The sequence below is a fragment of the Falco peregrinus genome, chromosome 10 (genome assembly GCF_023634155.1).
Source record: "Falco peregrinus isolate bFalPer1 chromosome 10, bFalPer1.pri, whole genome shotgun sequence".
NCBI lineage: Eukaryota > Metazoa > Chordata > Aves > Falconiformes > Falconidae > Falco > Falco peregrinus.
The window spans coordinates 17704935-17722447 of record NC_073730.1 but is presented as its reverse complement, the minus strand read 5'-3'; the positions used below and the strand labels follow the sequence as shown (position 1 = coordinate 17722447).

The following is a 17513-nucleotide window of genomic DNA, read 5'->3' as shown; positions in this document are numbered from 1 at the left end:
GAGGGCAGCAGCCAGCGGGGTCGTGGAAAGCAGAGCAGGGCACTGAACGGGTTCCAAGGCAGCAGAGCTGTGTGGTGTTCTGGGGACAGGGAGCCTGGGCTCCCAACCCTTAGGGTGTCCCTGGCTGGCTGCAGGGAGCCCAGCACCCCCAGCCCCAGGGTGGGCGCCGGGGAGGGCTGCAGGGGGCCAGCTGCAAATGGCACTGCTGAAAGCCTCGGGAAGGGGAAGGAGGGTTTCCTGCTGTTCTTGGTTTCTGTTCTTGATAATTAAAATCCGATGGGTATATCTAGGGGAAGCTCTTATCCTCAGTATCATTCCTCTTAAATCCTTCTCTTTTTCCCTTCTGTTTGCTTTGAAAGGTTTTTTTTTAATTTCCTTGCCTGTTTCCCAAAGCTTCTCCCTTTCCTTGTTCCCCTGTCATTGAGGAGAAAAAAAAAGGTCCCTAAAGCAAAAACAACAACAGCAAATTAAATAAATAACACAGGCTTACAGGAAAAGCTCTGCTATTTTTGAACTTCCTCTCCCTAACTTTATTTCTGGCTCCTTCTTTGCCCAGTGTCTTCTGCCACCCACCTCCGCGCTCAGAGGCGAGGTCAGAGGGGTGGGGGACGGGGGTGGCCGGGACCCTCCTGGGGCACGCTAACCTCGCTGCCTCCTCGAGGGGTCACGGTACTTCCTCCAGGGAGGGGGGAAAGGGAGATTTTTGCTGCTGTTAAAAAGCAAAGGAAGCACCTTAGCTAGCCAGGAAATTCTCACACAAGCAGGGTACGGCAGCAGCAGCTCAAATGCTCACCAGATCAGAGCACCCCAAAAACTATGCCATAAAAACAGCCCTATAGCACATCACCTCATGGGCATGCTGAATGCACAGGCTGATAGCATAAAAATGAGCAACTATTGGGTCAGATGAGGAAATACTGTACTTCTCTGAGCGCTTCTCGGTACTTGCCTACATGGTTCTTTTTCCGGCTTTTGGCTTCTTTTTCCTGCAAAACCAGTTTTTTAGGCAGGATTATCATGGCTTATTCAGTGAATGCCTCACTCTGATTTGCTTTCTGCAGCTCTTATGCATTTAGATCCTCTGTTAATAAACAGTCGCTTCCTTTTACCTCCCTGTGGGACTATGAGAGAGCCTGCGGGCAAAGGGGATTGAAAGCATCATCTTTCCAGCCTCATCTTTCCTCTACCGCTGAACTGGAAAGAAAAGCCTCCTGCAAAGCCTGTGGGACACAATGCTTGTTGGAAACTTGGCTCAGATGAGGCTGGGGATAGCACAGGGATTAAATGATGCACAGAGGGACCAGGGACACAGGTGGCTGCCAGAAGAGATGGGTTGGGCGGGGGGGGGACACCTTCTCCTCCAAAAGATGCTGGAGACTTCTCATGCAACTCTCCCCCTTTGTGCACAAAGAGGAAAAAATCCTGTATCAGCTGCCAGAAGTGACCTGTGTAGAAGGAAAAAGGTGGATCTAAAAAGCAAACTACAAATCAGGACTAAAGGGTTGTCCCTTCCTCCCCCTTTACTGTGTAGGAAGAACATCAGAGTTTAAAGGCAGCTTATTTTTCATGAAACAAATTGCAAATAACTGGAGGGCCTCAAGTGCCTGATCTATTTATAATAAAACCAGTAGGAGGTTTAATTTGCTTATTTTCCTAGCACTTAATAAAATATCTGGCAAACAGAACTGATAAAACCACTTACGTTAAAAAAACTTGTATTTTCGCTTCTTCAACAAGCCTTTAACTGTAGGCTCTGCTCACCCCGGGAGACCATCAAGGGAAACTGGAAATTTGGAGAGTTGAAAAATAAGCACACAAACAAAACCTCTGTGAACAAATCTTTCATGCCTTATTTCTTGTCATTAAAAGGCCATACCCCCAGTTCTTCCAAGATAATTTCACATCACTTTAACAAAAATTCAACGAACTGATGAAAGGAAGAGGTCTTTAAAAAGTGCCAATCTGCTTCCACTTCAGTCAGCTGAGCTGCTGCCAGCAGAGCCATTCATGGGGGAGTTTCTGTGAGGAAGCCCTGAAATAAGCTGGAACTCTGCTTGGGGAAGGAGACATTTTTGATGAACATCCACGTTCACAGAAGCCTGCGAACCCTTTCACAGGGTCTTTGAACAAGGCTGGGAAGAGGAGGATGCAGAGAACGGGTTGGTGGTATGTTCCTCCTGACATTTTTTCTCTGAGGGCTTCTGTAATAATTTCAAATGGCAGTTTGGACTATCTGAGAGGTTCAGCCAGGCTGGTGGCCTGGCAGTGCCAGACCCAAAGGGCAGGGGCTTGGTTCGCAGGCAGCAGGCGGGCAGTGGGACGGCTGCCACCACTTGGCTGTCCTTCAGCAGCGCCAGGTCCCCCTCTGGGCAGCATGAGGGCAACACTAAGGGAGCTGTGCCCACCTGAGCACTTGCTGCAGCACACGGCTCAGGGAAAGCAGCACCTGGGAGAAAAAGACATGCATTTATTTATTTGCTTATTGACATACATTTCAAAAGTATGCAGGACGTTGAGCTTTAGAAGCAAGAAAGAGGATGAGAAGGGTTTGAATAGCCGTGTTTCTACCACACACATGAGTTGTGCGCACATTTTCCTTCCCAGATACTCTGCGATACAGCTTATAAAGAACAAGTAACTTCACACCAAGGGTGCTGAGGGCCATAGCGTTGCTTTACTCTGCATGGGAGGGAGCTGTAGGACCAGCTGGCGCAGGTTAAATCAGAAAGCCAAAGTGGCAGGTGTAGGGCATTGGCCTAGGATCGGTGCTGTGCTCAAATGGCTTCACTGCAGGTGGGTACCAAGTTTTCTGTCCTGCTCTGCCCAGCGTGGTGTAGTCCATGCAAATGGAACTCTCTGTGCCTGGTAAGTGTTTTTGTGGAGGAGGTAGCTGAGCCCTGGGTCTCCATCCTGCTCTGGAGTAGGGTGTCCTGTGTTCCTGTTGCTGGACATTCTCTTCCCCTCTCTGTGGATTCCCATCTCCCACTCTCACGTTCCTTCCCACAGCCTTGCATTGCTCCCTGCAGGTCTCGAGTCTCTGCCACTGGTTGCCTTGAATTTAAGGGCTTTGTCCTTTGTTTGATTTCCTATAGGAAGCTAGAGCAGAACGTGGAGGATACAGTTATAAGCTTGTGGTAATGTTGGTAGGGAAAGTTAACATCTCCTGGGTAGCGAATGCTTTGTGTGTGTATGTGTGGCAGTGCTGACAGGCATTAATTAATGAAGGTGCATATCACTGAAAATGAGCAGTCTCAAAGATGGGCAGAGTATCCTACTGAGGAGGTGAAGGGAGACTTTTTGTGGGGGTTATTTGGCTGGTTTTGTTGTTGTTGTTCATATACTGTGCTCCCCTAGGATGGTCTTTTTTGCTGGTCTTCTTTCAACCGTTGGTTCTCACACTGTTCAACGTCTTTCTAATGCAAATGAGCTCCTTTTCAATGTCTTCCTTCAACTGCACAATACTTGGGAAGCTCAGAGAAATGTTGATGCCCTGAGGGCAGGAAATTTTCAAAGCCCCTATGTAAGCAGCTGATGATCAAATCCTGGCAAGTTGTTTGTCTATGTCCTGGTTTTTCTTGCTCACCTGACGTTTACCCGCGCTCTCTGTTGGTGTTGCAGTAGCTGAAAGAGGCATCTGGTCTGTGTCAGCTTTTATCTGCCTCTTTTTCTTTCTACTATGCTTTATTATGTATGCTTGCTAATTCAATTCAGATTTGGAGGAAATATATGATAAATTAACTGGCAAGGCATCGGCAGCTGCAGGAACTCCATGGTAGAAGAAATCCGTGAACTAATGCAGTTAGTGGCAATGCAAAACCTAGACATGACTGCAAATTACTTCAGCACATATGAGTCTGAAAGCAGAGAGAGAATCCAAGAAACTGGAAAGGAGTCAGGAGAAAAAGATCTTGACCATCAAGTGGCATTTTCCTTGCTCTTCTCAAGTTTGTAGGTGGACTCTGAGCAGAAGAGGGCATCTTGCAGAGCAGACACCAGCAGGAAGACACGGTGGTTGCAATACTCGGTAATGCAATGGCAAAGCATGTCAGACTCATTCATGGTAACACTGAAGCTGCTACCAGGACCCAGGGCATGGTGCCACCAGTGTCCCTGATCCCTGGGAGTGCCAGGAGCTGTGTCCCAGGTGCCTGCATTCCCCTGGACCATCTGCCTGTGCCAAGGAGTCGGGATATAGTTATGAGGCGTTTGCTATGGCCATCTTGTGCTTGGCTCCTGCAGGATTGTCGTGTCTGAGTAATTACACACTTTGAGCAGCCTTACTACAGATATAGAGACAGCTCCCAAAAAGCGCTCTGCCTAATTGCACATTTGCATTGTTGATGTCAGAATTAAAACCATAGCTGCTTCCCCTGGAAGATCTGTGATGTGGCTGTGATGCCTCCCACAGTTTGTAAGACCCCGGCACAGGGCTGCTGGGGGCACTGCACACACTGTGCTGTAGCTGAGGGTTCCCACTGCCTTTCTTCTTCTGTTCTGGTTTTGTTTGGGTTTTTGTTTGTTTGTTTTTTGGTTTTGAGACAAGTGACATAAATATTCCCTAGCACTGGGGAGCTACATTTATTTTATTTTATTTTTTAATGACTAAACATCTCTTACCTAAATGTTTAGGACAGTTTCCTAAGAGACCTATGCTTACACAGAGCTCTTGCTGGTAGCCAGTGCCACCAGGTGGGACTCCCAGGCTGCTCTCAAGCCAGGGAACAGGCTGGGGACATCCCACAAAGGGGTGCCAGGGAGGGGGATGCCAGGCACAGCCCAGGTGACAACAGCCAGCACACAGAAAGCCTGTGCCTTTATTCAGCTGCTCCAGGTTACAGCTCCTGTGCAGCAGCTCCGCACAAAACGGGGAGAGTGCTTCAGCTGAGGCTTGTGTTTGGCCAGAATGGAGAAACCTGGTACCTGCAGGCTACTGGGATATGGTTATGCCACGCAGAAACAGCGTAAGAAATGCTGGTAAAGAAATGAGGTAAAGAGACTTTTTAAATAATTTGGCTGAAAATTAGCTGTAGATTCTTGGTGTGTTGTGTTAGTATTTTTCTTAGAAATAAAAAAGACCGGTGCTCTGCAGGCACTGTGGAGATAAATGGATGTCCTTGACCATAAAATGAAAATTTCTTCTGTTTCCTTTCTGGTCCCTTTTCCCAGGGCGCTTGCCCAGCTCAGCCAGTAACGCTCAGTGCGATAAGCTCTGGTGCTACATGTCAGACTTGCTGGGAGGCAAGGCGGTGAGGGCTGAGCACAGGGAAACCTCTTTCATCCTGACTGATGGACTGAAACAGGGGTGCTGACGTGGAAGCTATCGTGGTGTGAGGATTACAGTTCCTGGAAACCCCCTGGCCTCCACAGCTGGGGTGTAAAGCCACCAGCTCTACAGCCCACAGGGCATACTCCGGTGTAAGTGTGGTCACTGACGGCCCTGCAGATTTGTGGTGAAGCCAGGAGACAGCCAGGGCTCAGGCAGGGGCTGTTCTGTTGACCCAAGTGTCCTGGGCAATCCCAGATGGTACTAGCTGCTGTCTCACACTGGGAAGTTACAGAGTTGGGGGTTTTTAGACCCACATTGCCATCCTCACCCTTCCCTTCATCCCATGCACTGGATTTGCTCATGGCACAGCGAAGGGTGCCCAGGAACCCCCTCACCAGAGCCCTGCAGTGGCTGGGTGCTGTAGCATCAGGGTTGGCTTGGGGACGTGCAACTCCCAGAGCCAGGGGCCAGCCTGTTGCTCTGAAAGGAACCTTTGGAATGAGAAAGTCATGGGACATCATGGGCTTTGGGCAACCATTGGGGAAGCAAAGGTTATCAGGAATGACCTGGCTCAAGGGGCTGGACTCCTGCAGGAGCAAAATAGGTTTGGTGACAGGAGCCAGATCAAGTTATTTCAGTCAGTTGCCCCATTTACAGGATCATTTAGCTTTATGAATGTCAGTTGTGGGTTTGGGTTTTTTCCTTTGCCCTGTTGCTGTTGGATATTGCCTCTGGGAATTACTTTGTTCAGACTTGTTGAGATACCCAGCTGTAAGAAGAGCAAGCACAGAAAAGTTTTCCAGGATACTGAAAGATTAAATTATTTTTGCTTGCATAAAATGACCAAGCAGAAGCATGCTCTCACATAAGAGGAAAAAAGAGGCTAATAGGAATTGTCCATAAATGCCAGGGAACAAGGCCTAGTGGAGAGTGTTCTTTTTCAGGTGCACTGCTGCAAATCTTTAGTAGACAAAGCAAAGGAAAAAGGGGTTACTATGATTGTCAGCACTGTGCAGTTATCTACATCTATATAAAAAGGTCAAATACCTTCAATGTGATTGAAGAACAGAGGTCAGACCTGTTTTGTAGTGACTTTGGACTACCCAGAGAGAGAGAGAGATGAACTCCAGGCAACAATAAGGCGATACAGATAACACAGAAGGAGCAAAAGAGAGATGTCCAAGAGTCTTTAAAAAATAAAAAAATAAATTTAAAATAGACTCCTTGGAATGTAACTTGAAAAAACAGGCAAGTAGGAAAAGAAGGAAACAGAAATGCAAATACTTCCATATTTCCAGGTCTTCAAAAGTGATGGTTTAGGTATGTAATAAGTAGCTACTTTCTCTGAAAAGCAGGCAAAATATTAAATCAAAGAAAAAAGAAAATGTATGTACATATGTATGCACTTTGAAAGCCTCCTGCTGAATTATAAATACCTTTGAATCATAAAATATAAAGCCTGACGGTGATTTCTATCAAAGTTTGAACATGCAGTTTCACTTGTTCACAGCACAGCCTGTGTGCGCTATCATGTTAAAACCAGAGAGAAGACAGACACAGAAACATCCTGTAGGTAAAAAAATAAAAAACAACAAACAACCACCAAACACAAACCTGACTGACAGATTGAGCAATTATTAATGGAAATCTCAACATGGATAGGCACACAGAGCAGACTCCTCTAGGAACTGGCTTTTTTCACACCAGTCAATAAATGAATCATAAGAGGTGAGGTTCTTCCTTCCCCTGGAGATGGGGGGAGGTTAAAAATGCGAAGGCACCTCTGTAACAGCCAGCAGCTGTGCTGGTGCAGTACAGATGCTGCGATGGGACACTGCTGCTGCGCTGGCAGAAGCGGTAGCTTGCAAGACTCCCGTGGGCACCACCCAAAAAACTACTAGAAAAATACTTGAAGTTGTTGTGGAGTGGAGGGCACGTAACCCTGAGGAACAGCATGTTGGGGACTGGCAAAGCACCCGAAAGCTGCAGTTCTGGAAGCAGGCAGCCTCTCTGGTGCTCCCTCCATGCCACGCACCCAGGCTATTGCCTGTAGCTGGACAAAGGATGCGCCAGGATGGGCTGTCACAGCTGTGGAGTCAGGGAGGTCTATGGGGCTGAAAGACGTGAGCCTTGTGAGAAGCGGGGGAGCCACAGCAGGAGCAGGAGTGGGGCTGTGAGTGTCATGACACTGGCAAGGTAGGGCCAGGCTGGCTTGTGGCAGCGGCAAGCTCTGCCCACCCTGGGCAGTCAGTCCTTGCTCCAAGCCAGCAATTGGTCTACAAAGCCTCCGCTTATGGTCACAGTGATATTTCACCCCTGGGTTGATGTCCTGGCCCAGCCCCAGCCCCAGGAAGGAGCCTGATGCCCAGGGGCTGCCCCTTGTGCCTCCTGGCCTGCCCTGCTCCCTGGCTGGGGTGGTAGGATGGGTCCTGCTGGCTGCGTCCTGCCCTGCTGAACCTCCCAGGCAGCCCCTGGCCACAGTGACCTGGAGGGCTGGGTAACCATGGGCAAGGCAGTCCCATGAACTGCAAGCAGCAAAGAAAAATTTCTGGCGGGAATTGTACGACTGAACCTCAGGTCATCATTGTTATCTGTAATTCAGGGAGGAAAACTGTGACGGGAGCTGGAGACAGAGCGTGCAGAGCAGGAGGGAGGTACCGCATCTGCAGGCGCAGTCCAAGGAGCGTGGAGGTCTGCCCAGGAAGGAAGAGCTGCGAGCAGCTCAGCAGAGATGGAGGAGGAAGCAGCTCTGACGGAAACGATGACCTGGATTCTCAGATCACTGAATTGCAGGAAGACTTAGTGTCTAATTGAGCAGCCAGCAAAAAAAACAGTAGAAAAGCAAACTAGAGCCTGATGAGAAACTGTAAGTCCTTCACCCAGCAGCAAAGCTTTCTGGAAGGAGAAAAAGGATGGCACTGTCTGAGAAAACAGTTTTGAGGTCAAGCTGGACAACAGCAGAGTCTTTCCAAAGCACTGGGAAAGGAATCTAGTTGAGCCAGCAGAAAGTTCCTCAGCTGAACAATATATAGGAGCAGGTCCAGGAGGCAAATCTCAACATGTGGTGAAGGCAGTCACATTGCCCTGGAAATGCAAAGGACAAAGCAATTGTCCCCTAACTCTGTGGACATTCCTCCTACGTTACCAAGGCTACGCAGCTTCAGTAAGTAGGAATTGGGTCATTCAGTAATTGTATATCATTATGACAGGTAATCGTATCATATGGGCATCTTTTATTGATTTTCATTGCGGCTAAAAAGGATTTAGTGTGACATGAAGCCATTAATACAGGGAGATGCATGGATTTCCAGCAGCAACATGCAGAAATCTGAATAGAGCTCTACAAAGGAAAAAAAACATTCCTGCTCTGGAGGGAGTGTATGTTTGTGATGCCCAGAAAGGCCTTGCAACAGGGTGTCCAAATGACTGCAAGGTCCACAGGAGAGGCTCACGTGGCAGCACACCTTCGGATCACTACAGTTTACTGGTGCAAGCCCTCACATGGATGCACTTGCATTGACTAGAGATACTTCCAACAGTTTAGCTTGTCTTCGTGGGTGTCAAGAGCAAGTTAAACCCAGTTAATATTATCTGGATTTGATACACATCAGGTACAGGGTCAGCTGCTTTAAAGCTGTAACTTGAGGCCAGATCTCTTGCCTCTCCTGCTAGCAGGATGTGCTGCTCAGAGCACAGGCCTTCGACATAGCTGTGCTGCCACTGGCCCCTTGGTGGGTTAACCTGCAAGCTGCCACCTTTGTACCACCCACATTTCTCACAGGGGGGTAATTCCTGGTGCCCCATCCTGTGCCCAGGGCAGGCTGCGCTTTCAAACCACTGCAGCCTGCCTGGCACTCGCTGTGTGTGGTGGGCACCTTCTGCCCCATCCCTGATCAGCATGGTACCTTCTGCACCTGCCTGTGCGCAGGTGACAGGAATTTAGGGAGATCTGGGGTTGGTTTTCCCAGGCTGGGCACCAGAGCAGCAGGCGGCAGTGCTGGGGGAAGGTGAAGGGGCTCCTGGTTATGCATGTCCAGTGAAGGCTGTTTATGTTGTTCCCTTTACAGAAAGCATCTGGAGATACTAAAGCTGGAGCCCTGTGCAACCCCAAGGAAGATGTCCAGAAGTACTGAGTGATCCACTAGCTGTCATCAAGAGACAGACAGACATAGCGAGGTGGGTAACCAGCACAGGCAGAGTAATGTGCCTGGGGACACCTGGCCAGCAGCAGAGCATGCTATCAATAAAAAAACAGGTAGGTAGCACTTCATCATGGAGTGCTCTTGCTAAGCATGTGAACGCTGCCTCTCAGATCCCTCATGCAGCACCAGAGGGGGTAATGCTGCTCTGTTCACTCACAGCAAACCTGCCTTTGATAGCATGAAGTAACACCCAGTTTTCACCTGCCACTTTTAAAGACAGAAAACAAGATCTAGGAGCTGTAGCTCACTAGGAGAGCATCACAGCACTTGGTCATGCTTTTTCATTCTCCTCCCTGGTGGCTCTCCAAATTAACCATGTCTTTTTCTCCACTCCCATCTCCATGACTGCAGGTCTCCAGTGCATCCTTGGGTACCCTCTCTGCTCTTCAGCTGCTGCTCCTGCATGGCCCAGTCTCCTGAGGTCCTACACTGTGTCTGGCAGCTCTGTGCAGTTTCAGAAACCTTGGGGTGTCTAAAGTGGAGGGTAGGCAAACTGGGCCCTGCTTACCTGCAGCCATACTGCCAGCCTGTCCTCCACTTTCTATGAGCCCTTCCTTGTCTTCTTCTTTGGCTTCCATCCGGGCCTTGGTAGCATACCAAGAAGTTGCAAATGATCTCCAAAACCTCAAGCATTTCAGTAGAGTTGTAGCTGTCGGCAAGAGTCCATGCTAAAGCTGCAGCTACCGCAGCAGTGAAGCAAGTGGAGAGGGCTGATGGTGCTGGGTCTGAGTGCTGCACAGCTTGCTGTGACACTGGGAGAGCATCTCCTCCCTCTGCTCCAGAGGAAAGAGCTGGAAGGAAAATGATCATGTGTGATCATTGTGTTCATCTGAGAGAGAATTTAATTTGTTTGTGGATTCAGCTGCCCAGTGCAAGCAATATTTGTAAGCACTGGCAGGTAAGGGCAGGACACGGTGTCTCTTTGCTTCTACTGGTTATCCAGCGTCCCCAGGTGAGTGAGGGCAGGGGTCTAAATGGGATAGTCCAGTGGAGGGTGGCCCATGAGGGAAGGCCTTTCATGAGCTGAGAAGTCCTTGTAACTTCCTTCATCCCTAATTTTAGGATAAATCCATTAGCAGGTTTGGCTTTTTCCCTGTGCCTTTCCTTCTCCCCTCTCTCCCTGCTAGTCTCTTTACACAGTCAGGTGGGTAACGCTTCCCTGACTACAGAAGTCAACCAGAAAGAAAACAGACATTGGAAACCCACTGTCACTTGGAAGGTTGTTCATGGTGCGGGTATAAACCAGACGCAGCTTTAACAACAAAGCACATTTTTTTTTCTCCTGTGGCTGCTTCTCCTATCAGTAATGGAAACAAGAAAGTGGTGCCCTCTCCGAGCACGTTATCCTGACTCCCCGGAGTGGCAGCGACGGTCCTGGAGCGCAGCGCGTGGGTGACCCTTAGCGGGTCTAACGCCTTGCCTGCCGGCCATGGAACCGGCACGCAGCTGTGACCGGTGCCTGTGGCAGCAGCCGGGGCTGACCCCAGGTAGCCCCTGCGATGGGGCGGGGGGCGGAGGGGCACGGGGAGGGGTCCGCGGGGGCCGGGCCGTGAGCAGGGCACGCTGCGCAAATACCGCGGCGGCGGGATCGTGCCGAGCGCCAGCCCCTTCCCCCGGGCTGCTCGCCTCGCTCACCGCCCGGCTGCTGCCCACCGCCGCACCGCTCCGGCCCCCTTCACCGAACGCTTCCGCGGGTCCCTCCCCACGCGTGAGCCGGCGGCCCCCGGCTGCCCGCCCGTCCCCAGGCCGCGCTCGGCTCCGCGGGCCGGCAACGACCGGCGCCTCTGCCCCCGGGGGTGCGCAGGCGGGGGGCGCGCCGCCAGGGGGCGCCGGGGAGCGGCCGGGACGCGGCCCGCAGTGGCACCTGCTGTCGGGGCCGGGCAGCGCCGCAGCCCCGGCGCTTCAGGAGCGGCCGCGGGTTTTTAACTCCGTTTGCCAGCCACCAGTTTATTTCACTCGACCCAGGAAACGCTGGTAGGATTTAGGCGGGATTGCGAACCAGACCCCATCGTTCCAGCGGGAGTCGTGCCCGGTAAGGATCTGCCCGTTAACTGAAGGGACAGATCACCGCAGGGATCCCTTCCCACACCGGCCGTGCAAGGGCTCATCGGGATGGCTTGCGTGGAGCCCTCGCCCAGATCAGAGATCAGCTGTAGCTTGAGAAGAGTTTGCTTCCAAAGCCTGATCGTCTTTGAAGCGTCTTCACAGTAACAGATCAATGTTTCTCCTTTGCAACTTTTCCTTATTCCAATTGTGCTGCAGAACTGGGCTCGTGAACAAAGAACCCTTTCTTAGGGCTGAGATAAACTCCTTTTATAACAATTATTGGAATATCCCAGTCAAAGGCTGCAGCCATCTCTGATCCATTTCAGAGCCCAACAGCAAGGCTGTTACTGGTTCCCTTTATTTGTCCACATACGTTTTTTTTTAACCAGGGTGCCCACTGTGGCCATGCTGCTCCCTGTGACAGTGGCCAGCCCTAGCTGTCGTGTTACCATGTGGCCGTGACTGGGTGGTGTAATAATTTTTGCTTTTGTCTTCCTTTGCAGGGCTGTTAAAACCAGCAGCTGGCATCAGGTGAGCAGAACGAGGCTGGGAACGCTAGGTGTGGAGCATGCGAAACCAAATGAGCAAAGCCCTGCCCCTGGGAGCAGCCTGCTGACAGGGGTGGCGGGTGGAGAGGAGGGGGTGCCGGGCCTGGAGCTCGGTAGGGGGGAGCCTGGGAAGGGCCGAGGGTCCCTGGCTAGATGAGCTTGCTGCATCTGAAGTGCCACAGGGGGTGGCCTGCGTGGGAAGGTGGGATGCTGGTTAGGGATGTAAGAGGGAGGAAAGAACATGTTAGTGGGCGTCATCCAAAGACAGATTTCATTTGCTTTGAAGATCTGTTCTGTCTTTTCTGTTAGGGCATATGGAGTTGGCTGCATTGTGTCCTGAAGCCATGTGGATGTTGGTTTGCCTGATGTAACGAAGGATTCAATGGTGCATAGCTTCCTGTAATGTGGTCTGATAGGACATCTTCAATTTGCCACTGTAGACAAGTTTCTTTGATTGCTTTGTGACTAGTGCAATTGGAAACATATTCCAAACACAATGATGGGAAGAAAGGGAGGCCTACATTTCCCTTCAGTGCTCCCCATGTGATCTATCTGGATCGTGTGCCCATGCAGTTTTCTGTGGTTCTTGTGCATACAGCTACCCACTGAGTGAAGTAGGAGTCTCCCTGCTTTCTTGACATTAAAGGAGCTATTCTTTCAAAGCATGGGGTTTTCCAGGTTAGTAATAAAAGTATCATTGTGCTTCTTAAAGGTAGAGTTCTGCAAGTGCAGTTCATAAACAAGTGTCATGGGATGTCTTCAGAGCAACTCGGGGTCTGCTCCACTTCCACAGAGATCATGAAAGTCTTGCTGTTGACTTAGATCTTGCTATTGACAATATCGTGCTTCACCTCCAGTTGTTATTCCAGCAGAAGAGAGGTCTCGCAAGGACCTACATCACATCTGCAGGCCCTTCTGGCTGTCAGCCCATGTCCCTTGTGAAGCTGTGCCAGGCACTGATTTACCAGAGGCACAGTAAAATGCTGCATCTTACCTTAAAATTCCTGAAGACAGAAACAAATTCACAAGCTTTGGTCTGCAGGTGTCAACACACAAACCTGCCTGTCCAGGTGGGAGAGCTCAGTCCTCTCCATCAGCTACATTCAGGGTTTTCAAAGTCCTGCATCAGCATTTTTCAAGCCTGTACACGTTTGAACAGGAAAAAAACATCTGTAAAACTCAAGTGAATGGACTGGAGGGAAAATCTCGAAAAAGCAAAGTGGAGATCCAGCAAATGTGTGAGTCTGATCCATTCTGGCTTTTTCTGCCATCTTGGAGGAGTTCTAGAAATGCTTGCACCACATCAAGCAAGGACACAGCTGTAGTGTCCAAAGCAGGTGAGATCTTGCAGGTTGGCATCCCAGAGGTCCATGTACCACTCCACTGTGACACACGCTGCACTTCATTTGCAAGTTTTGGATTAGCTTTGAGACAAACTACAAACTATCATCCAGCCACAGATTTACTCCTAAGAGCAAAACGAGCTTGTCCATGGGTATGGTGACTTGCAGCTCTTATCCAAACGATCCAGCTCTGGGAAAGGAAAACGTAAGGGTCTCACACTGATGTGAGCTCAGTGATTTGAGGATTTTGCTGTACTTAATGGCTCTGATAACTGAGTTGGGTGGAAAGACCATCTCCTCTCTGTTTCTGCTCCTCCTGTTCTCTGCAGGCCCAAAAGGAGGACGTGAGGGCACAGCCCACCTCCTATGTGAAGGCAAGTGAAAAGGGGAGGAAAGCACTCTCTCTTGCTTGTCTCCTACAGCCCTGGCACCAGCAGTGTGGAGCTCACCTTGTCCTTCTCCCTCCCCAAACTTAGCAAGCCAGGCAATATTTTTAGGACAGATTCTGCTCACCTAGATTTTAGAACTTCACACAAGAATAGATAACTCATAGTGCAACAGGGCTGAACTTCAGGGATCCTCACCTTCCCCCACCCTCAGTTTCTCTGGTTGGGACTTCATCCCAGACCATTATATGCTTAGCCAGGCACAGCAGAGATCAGCTCTTCCTTCCTGTTCATGCAGTCCTGAGCAAACTGGTTGTACTTTGTTAGAAGAGTAAACGGCAACCAGCATCGCAGTCAGCTCTACCATCATCACTGATCTTGAGCTGTCAACTGCTTTTGCTGTTTCTTATTTGCTGGCAAAGACACTCAAGCCAAAGGTCCTTTGGGAGACGCAAAGACAATAGAAGGAAACATTTGCCTGATGTCTGATGTTACCGCAAAAGGCTGGCCAATGTACATAAAAATATTGGACTTATGGAAAACTCCATGGGAAAATTACGGGATTAAGACCTCTGCTTCTAAGGACCTACCTGCTCCCTGACGCATGCTCCAGTTCTGGCTGGAATATCAGGCTTTCTCAGCAGACTCCCACCCCTAAAGCTGAAGGGCTTTTGGGCTTAGGTAGGGCACGGTACACAGCAGTCACAGCAGCTCCCTAAGTCATTCCCTGTTTTCTATTCCAAATCCCATCATGTTATCCACATTTTCTAAAAGGGACAGCTGCTCCCGTCTGACTAGTCCTGATGTAGAGCACAATTTAAACTCAAGACACTGACTGCCCAATCCTTCCTGGAGTTCTTCCTTTGGTGCATTTTGACTCTTCCCTTTTGCACCAGAAACACCCTAGTTCAGACACAAGTTGTGACTGTTCTGTGCAGCTGCTGCTTGTTATCATGTCAGATTCTTTTGTATCAAAAGAGATCCTGTCTGTATGAAGTGAATCCAAGTTATAAAAGAAGAGAAAAATGTGGATGCCCTGGGGTTAGGGATGAGCTGTGGGACTGTCTTAAACCCTGGGAGATTAATTTCTGATTCTGCGAACAAGCTCTGAGTGGGAAATGTTGCCTGCTACAACTAATGTGTTGAGACCAAGTGTATGTGAGGGTTGCATCTCTGGAAAGTGTTGTGAAGGACCACTGTCAGTGCAGGAAACCTAGAACATGTTGCATGGTCAGCAGGCATAAATTGGACAAGGTAGACGCTTTTCAGTGGATTTACTGTAGATTTAGTAACATTTCATTATTATTTCGTGTATATTCAGATTTACATCCAAGCAAAGGGGTTTGCAATGGAAGCAGCTGCAGATCAGGAGGACAATGTATGTGAGTACCAGCAGAACTCGCATCACAGCAGCACCAAGTATAGGGTTATGTAATTTGGAAGCATGGGTACCTGTCTCTTACCTTTTGTTGCACTAACTTGAATTTGTTTTGCAGAGGAACACATACAGGAAAGGTCTGTGTGGCTATTTTTGAAGAGGAAAGACAGAAGAACTTGTTGATAGCAAGGAGAGTTTGAAGATGAGTTCAACAACAGATATTCAGATGTGAAGAAGAAATTCTGTAGTAGGCAGCAGTAAGACAAGCTGTTCTATATAGGAAACATCTAAATAAAAATGGGAGTTGATAGTAACAGCAAAGAGAGAGACAGTTGTTTTTTGGTTTTTTTTTCCAGAGGTTTGGAACGAAAGCAGAGAAAATTGATATAGAGAAAACCAGGAATATAGACCTGCCAGTATCCTCCAGGCCAGCAACGCCACAAAATGGCATTTGGAAACTAGACATGTACCAGAAGCTTTCTCAAACACTGGGAATCAAGAAAGAGGTGGTCACAAATCTAACTTCAAAATATATTCAGGATACTGTTTCAGTGGACAGTGAGGATAAAGAGCTGGAAATCTGGAGTCCAAATACATGGATAACAGGACAATACCACGTGCAAAAAGCTCCTAAAAAACCCACTGCAAACAGGCTTAAAAAATACTTGGTAATGTACTGATCTCGGGGTCCAGAGGTGTCACTTGAAAATAATGAAGTGCTGTCTCACTTTTGCTGACTCGAGAACACACTTGCAAATTATTCCAGGCTGTATTAACAAGCATGTGTGGACCTGAGATTACAGCAATGCCAATTACAACACATGCCAAACTAGCAGCCAAACGTGGGCTCAGGAGTCACAGGGGGTAGGGGAAGAGTATAGGGCACGTTAAGCTATGAGACCGCTTTGTTGTAAAAATATGAGCAAAATTTGGAAGCACATGAGAACTGCTAGCATTTTGCTGAGTCCTCAGATCTGAGCCTGCTAAATTAATGTTTAAAGTAAAATAACAAGATTTTATAATATGTTTCTAGCTAGTCATTTGACAGCTTTCCACAGATGGTCTGAAGTATGTATGAAAATATAATACAAGTAGAAAATTTCTTGTCTAACTTTACAGAATTCTTATGTGCTCTCTCTCGTGCACACCTTCTACATGTCCTGCAGCAACAGTCTAAATGTAATGATTTCATGACCACTGGTGGTTTTGGGGTGGTGATACAAGGCTGGAAAAGTGGAAGCAGAAGAAACCTAGCAAGAAACAGTGATGTTCCTGGTAAGAAAAAAAGGAGTGTGGAAATGCAAGGGACTTGCGAAGCAAAGCAAGAGAATCAGTGAAGGTGGCGTTAGCAGCACTCAGTTAATCTAGGAAAGTGTAGAGGTTGGCTGAGGTGCAAGATGGAGAGACGCTCATCAGGAGCAGGGACCAGCACAGGTGTAGATGCTAGCTGAAGCCCTCTAAGCAGATGAGGTGGTCTCCAGAAGGTGCCCCAGGAGGCATCTGTGTCCTTCACATGGGAGAAAGGAGAGGGCATGTGTGCTGGAGACTCCCGGGGGAGGGCAGGGCACAGATGGTAGCAAGGAAGAATGGCTAGTGTGCTGGGGTGGGGATGGAGGGAAGACACTGGGGTTCTGGTCCAAGGGGCTGTGTGGAAATGGAGAAGGTGGCAGAGAAGAAAAGCAATTCCAAGAAACAGGAGGGAATATGGCTTCAAAAGGAATTTGCATTCAATGGCATCAAAAGCAACAGTACAGCCAGCGGAATGGGAATGGAGGAGTGAGAGGCTGTGAAACATGGTGGTGCAACCACTGGAATAAAGGTTTAGACCACGGTTGTTAGGCTGGAGTTGGCTGTGGTGCTGGCTGGAATCTCCCATTCAAAGGACAAGGAAGAAGAAAAGTGGGTCAGGATGGGATCTGGGGACAGTGAGAGATTAGAACATGCTTACATTGGAGGGCTTGATGAAGGAGCCTGGAGGAAAATGAATTCAGAGAGGTGAAGAATGGAGTAAGGGTCCATTGGTACAGGCTATTGGGAGGTGGGAGGAGATGCAGTTTCTGGGGTATTTGGATAGACAAGAGCAGAGAATGAGAAATGCTGTTGACTGTGTAAGAGCCATGGAGAGTGCAGGAGAGGACCAAGCCTGGCTCAGACCCAGGAGAAGCTGGCAGTGCCCTGCACAGGGATATAAGAAAGAGAAGGACTGTGTGAAGGAGTAGCCTGAGGTGGTGGGCAGGTGGGCTAAGGGGAAGGAAACTAGAGGAGAAAGACTGGGAGAGAGGGTGGAACAAGAGGCGCTAGGGAAGAGCACGGATGTGAGTAATGGGGAAGTAAAGAGGAAGGA

The 17513-nt window shown here is 49.0% G+C and overlaps 1 long non-coding RNA gene across 1 annotated transcript; it reads left to right on the top strand.

Moving 5' to 3' along the window:
* The first annotated feature begins 1904 nt into the window (after positions 1–1904).
* On the top strand, positions 1905–16380 carry LOC114012467 (uncharacterized). Its single transcript, XR_008749079.1, has 6 exons — positions 1905–2166; positions 7869–8429; positions 9334–9442; positions 9820–10955; positions 12018–12045; positions 15288–16380. It is a non-coding gene; the product is annotated as an uncharacterized LOC114012467 (long non-coding RNA).
* Positions 16381–17513: the final 1133 nt, after the last annotated feature.